This window comes from Cydia fagiglandana, chromosome 3, assembly GCF_963556715.1.
Source record: "Cydia fagiglandana chromosome 3, ilCydFagi1.1, whole genome shotgun sequence".
Lineage (NCBI taxonomy): Eukaryota > Metazoa > Arthropoda > Insecta > Lepidoptera > Tortricidae > Cydia > Cydia fagiglandana.
In genome coordinates this window covers 6,670,645-6,676,644 of record NC_085934.1, presented here as the reverse complement: position 1 = coordinate 6,676,644, position 6,000 = coordinate 6,670,645, and positions in this window count along the sequence as shown.

The following is a 6,000-nucleotide window of genomic DNA, read 5'->3' as shown; positions in this document are numbered from 1 at the left end:
TTGTGTCGTCTCTTTTTATATTCTTCAGTGGAAATTATATTTTTCTTATCTTATACAATTAAGCTCTGTATTTTTCTAATTGCATCTGCGCGTTGAGATTCATAATTATTACGTCAGTACACTTTGCAAGAGTCATGGTCATGGCTATGTTACCTATATAGTACCTAGTTGGAGTATATAATTTGATCCTATTAGTACATTAAATCCCATAATTTTAACATAAGATATATATTATTGCTTAAATATATTTAAAAAAAAATGTTAGAGTAAAGTACTCCTACGAGACGACGCCCAGGGTCGCGCAAAGTGGAGGAAAGCAAGTAGGAGAGTGGCGGGGCGGGATAAGAAGAAGTTAGAGTAAAGTAGGTATTTAAATTATTTGACTTCCCATAGAAACAATCCGATAAGAATATCATAAATTACGTCAAACTCCAAGAAATAACGGAAACCCACAACTTACCTACGCAATATATTCTTGTATCTTATGGTTGTTCTTTATCTTATTACTAATTATATTACACACTTCCAGTTCTTTCCTTTATGTTGTTTTATGCTTTTGTAGGCGAATTGGATAAGGGGATTGCTCTTCTAGTTTCTGAAACAAAATAAAAAATAAGCCGTACGTATCAGTTACGATTAAGTAGTTACCGAAAGAAACGATATTTGTGACTTACTTTAACATAAACTGGCTTTACATTTTCTTCACTTTTAGGTTCCTCATTCGTAGTAGTATTAGTCTCACCAGCCAATACCATCAAAAGTGGAAAATCCTTTGCTGTTCTTGATACTTTATCATTAACGTTAGAAGTTGGTGATAGGACTGGCGCTATAAGTAATATCTTTTCATTTTCTCCGTCAATGACTGCTATACTTAATAGAAACACTAACGCTGTGATGATTTTAGATGTATTTAACATCGTGTCTTATATGGAATGTTTTAGGATACATCGGTTCCGTATTTATAAGGTTTGTTCAATGACACCAGGGTTCATATCGTGACGGGTAAGGCATGAGTGATCTAATGCATGCATTAAGCAGGTAATGTGGTCAGGAGCGATCGTGAAACTTAATTTAATAATATTTTGTGTTGTTCGGTCGGTAAGGTCAATTAGGTCAAACTGTCAAAGCGCCTCATAAAGGCTTCTGGTAACCAGAGGGCTGGGCAATACTTAGCCCAGCGGATCCAGTGGGGCAATGCGGCCAGCCTTCTGAGCACCCTACCGAGCGACTACGTCTAACTACATACAGAAAAACTAAACTGATATAAAATTACCGGAACTGTTTCATTGTCTATATCCTACACATACCTCCATGATAATCGTTTAATAAAAAACTGGTCAAGTGCGAGTCGGACTCGCGTTTCAAGGGTTCCGTACATCACACAATTTTAAACATTCTTTTTTGTACCTGAAACGTGACGTGAGTGAAACGTCTTGAAAAACCCGAATGGGTCAATCAAAAACCTGTAGCATGAAGTTTTCTGACGGGGTGGCTTATATCTCTACATCTCTGAAGATTAAATGCCGAACAATAGTACAAGTGTCCAAATGCGTAGAGCTGAAAACTCGAGCGTCCGACGGGTCGCGCTTCCTACAACTTCCGAAAGTGTTTTAAAAGCGAAGGCCGAAGAGAAATAATACCTACAGGGTGGTCAAAAAATAAGTGTATTCACGTAGCCAGCGAGGTTTTGGGATTTTACTGAGCAACTTTTAGTATGGGACCAACCCTGAAATCGCGAAAAAAGAAGTATCCTCCCATAGAAAACGGATCAGCCAAAATGTATGAAACAGCCAAATTTTTCTTTGCGATTTCAGGGTTGCACGTTGGCAACGGGAATACACTTAGTTTATTTTTTAGCCACCCTGTATACCTAGTGCTTTTTAAAACACGTAACAATAGTAACCTAATCCATCAGTACAGTCAGCAGCAGAAGTTGCTAAGCGGGCGAGTGGTTTAAAATGATCTGGACCCGACTTTACGAGTATAGTTAAATCAATAAGAGCATGTCAAGGTAATTTTGAACACCTCGCCCGCTTAGCAACTTCTGCTGTTGACTGTACTACAAGTACCATTGCGGCTATGTGCCAGATACAGCCTAGTTGCATTTTTTGTCTTCAGTCCGACTCACGCTTGAAGCTAAAGGCACGCCTCTTCGGGACGCTTAGGGCCTTCGGCCTTATGCGGATATCGGCCTAGGGCCTTCGCAATAGCTGTCTACATCACGATTCACTTAAACCATTGCGGCTGTTTCCCTAGAAAAACGTTAACCGCATTTTTGTTCTTAAATCCGACTCACGCTTGACTCTAGATTTCTAATAGGTTTTCCTGTCATCTTTAGGTAAAGGACTATTTTGTGTATTTTTTTCCGAATTTTAGACCCAGTAGTTTCGGAGATAGAGGGGGGGGGGGGAATGGTAATTTTTTGTCTATTTTCTTGAATAACTTCTAAACTTTTTATCGTAAATTTATAAGAAAAATATATTTGAGATTCTCAAAATGAGCTCTTTCGTTTGATATGTAACATGATATAATTTTCAAAACTTTGTTTTTTAATTTTATCGTTTACCCCCCAAAAGTAGCCCGTATGTTTAAAATTAATTTGTTGACGTTACATATCCGTCTTTGGGTCACAGACTTACATATGTGTACCAAATTTCAACTTAATTGGTCCGGTAGTTTCGGAGCAAATTGGCTGTGACAGACGGACAGACAGACGCACGAGTGATCCTATAAGGGTTCCGTTTTTTCCTTTTGAGGTACGGAACCCTAAAAATTAAAAATAGGTAGGTTTAATAATAGAATTTGATTATAAACTGAAATAAATGTCATATACTAAGAAAAAGTGACCAAGGCCTCCAGTGCCCCAGGCTGGAATCGAACCAGCGTCCTCTGCTATCGCGGCAGGTGCCTGAGCCACTCGGCCACCGGGTCACAGAGACATTAGTCAAATTTTCCAAGTATATGCACTTTATACTGAAGGCTTGTGGCGCCCCCTAGCCATCTCTAAGGTAGAACAGTATGGTTCGAACCTTTCTAGCTGGATCATTCCCATGATGATACCAAGCTAGCGAGAGAGATGGCGCTGCCATGAATACAATGAAGTATTTGAACAAATTAAATTATTTTCCAGGAAATATTTTAATTTGTTTTTTATCAAGTAGAAACACTACTATATAAATTATAAACTGAAATAAATGTCATATACTAAGAAAAAGTGACCAAGGCCTCCAGTGCCCCAGGCTGGAATCGAACCAGCGTCCTCTGCTATCGCGGCAGGTGCCTGAGCCACTCGGCCACCGGGTCACAGAGACATTAGTCAAATTTTCCAAGTATATGCACTTTATACTGAAGGCTTGTGGCGCCCCCTAGCCATCTCTAAGGTAGAACAGTATGGTTCGAACCTTTCTAGCTGGATCATTCCCATGATGATACCAAGCTAGCGAGAGAGATGGCGCTGCCATGAATACAATGAAGTATTTGAACAAATTAAATTATTTTCCAGGAAATATTTTAATTTGTTTTTTATCAAGTAGAAACACTACTATATAAATTATAAACTGAAATAAATGTCATATACTAAGAAAAAGTGACCAAGGCCTCCAGTGCCCCAGGCTGGAATCGAACCAGCGTCCTCTGCTATCGCGGCAGGTGCCTGAGCCACTCGGCCACCGGGTCACAGAGACATTAGTCAAATTTTCCAAGTATATGCACTTTATACTGAAGGCTTGTGGCGCCCCCTAGCCATCTCTAAGGTAGAACAGTATGGTTCGAACCTTTCTAGCTGGATCATTCCCATGATGATACCAAGCTAGCGAGAGAGATGGCGCTGCCATGAATACAATGAAGTATTTGAACAAATTAAATTATTTTCCAGGAAATATTTTAATTTGTTTTTTATCAAGTAGAAACACTACTATATAAATTATAAACTGAAATAAATGTCATATACTAAGAAAAAGTGACCAAGGCCTCCAGTGCCCCAGGCTTCCAGCCTTTTTTTGCAGGGGGTTTTTTTTTTAGGGGGCGCCACAAGCCTTCAGTATAAAGTGCATATACTTGGAAAATTTGACTAATGTCTCTGTGACCCGGTGGCCGAGTGGCTCAGGCACCTGCCGCGATAGCAGAGGACGCTGGTTCGATTCCAGCCTGGGGCACTGGAGGCCTTGGTCACTTTTTCTTAGTATATGACATTTATTTCAGTTTATAATTTATATAGTAGTGTTTCTACTTGATAAAAAACAAATTAAAATATTTCCTGGAAAATAATTTAATTTGTTCAAATACTTCATTGTATTCATGGCAGCGCCATCTCTCTCGCTAGCTTGGTATCATCATGGGAATGATCCAGCTAGAAAGGTTCGAACCATACTGTTCTACCTTAGAGATGGCTAGGGGGCGCCACAAGCCTTCAGTATAAAGTGCATATACTTGGAAAATTTGACTAATGTCTCTGTGACCCGGTGGCCGAGTGGCTCAGGCACCTGCCGCGATAGCAGAGGACGCTGGTTCGATTCCAGCCTGGGGCACTGGAGGCCTTGGTCACTTTTTCTTAGTATATGACATTTATTTCAGTTTATAATTTATATAGTAGTGTTTCTACTTGATAAAAAACAAATTAAAATATTTCCTGGAAAATAATTTAATTTGTTCAAATACTTCATTGTATTCATGGCAGCGCCATCTCTCTCGCTAGCTTGGTATCATCATGGGAATGATCCAGCTAGAAAGGTTCGAACCATACTGTTCTACCTTAGAGATGGCTAGGGGGCGCCACAAGCCTTCAGTATAAAGTGCATATACTTGGAAAATTTGACTAATGTCTCTGTGACCCGGTGGCCGAGTGGCTCAGGCACCTGCCGCGATAGCAGAGGACGCTGGTTCGATTCCAGCCTGGGGCACTGGAGGCCTTGGTCACTTTTTCTTAGTATATGACATTTATTTCAGTTTATAATTTATATAGTAGTGTTTCTACTTGATAAAAAACAAATTAAAATATTTCCTGGAAAATAATTTAATTTGTTCAAATACTTCATTAGAATTTGATTAGTTGCAATTGAAACTATAAAATACTGCTTAAAATACATTTTTAGGCATTTAGGTTAGTGTTAGTACAAATAGGTGGATAATAAAAACCTCGTCATTTGACATTAGAATTAACTCGTTCTAAACAGGATTTCTTAATGATACCTACTCGTATTTGTTCATAGGGGATTCCTTTATTTAGTTAAGTTTTATTACTGGTTTGCTTCATGGGCAGGTTTTTCAAGATGGGGTCTTTAATCGTTGGTAGAGTTGGCAAATTAACTGTCATCTCATTTGTATATAAATTGCTTATTTAACTGTCTTTGGCGATAAGACAGTTATTTTCGTCATTAAGAAAGTAGGTATACATGTATATATTTATCCCACCAAAAACATAAATGTAAAAAAGGAGAGCCAAGTTCAATACAAAAATTATGCTTGGCTGTGGGGCTCGCCGCAAAAAGAATGGAGATCTAAATGAGTGCCACTGCCAAGTTCTATGCAAAATCCAAATATGTATTTATAGGAACAAAATAACATTATAAACAAGTATTAAACTCTATTTCTTTGCTTTATTGGATACCTATAACAATTGCTGTTATTTAAAAAAATGTGAGATCTTAAAGTAGGTTAGATTTGACTTGGCCAGTTTTCATTATATCAATCATTTTATATATATTGTAATTCTGATAAAACCAGGCCAAGCCAAATCTAACCTACTTTAAGATCTCACATTTTTTTAAATAACAGCCATTGTTATAGGTATCCAATAAAGCAAAGAAATAGAGTTTAATACTTGTTTATAATGTTATTTTGTTCCTATAAATACATATTTGGATTTTGCATAGAACTTGGCAGTGGCACTCATTTAGATCTCCATTCTTTTTGCGGCGAGCCCCACAGCCAAGCATAATTTTTGTATTGAACTTGGCTCTCCTTTTTTACATTTATGTTTTTGGTGGGATATCAATACTTTTT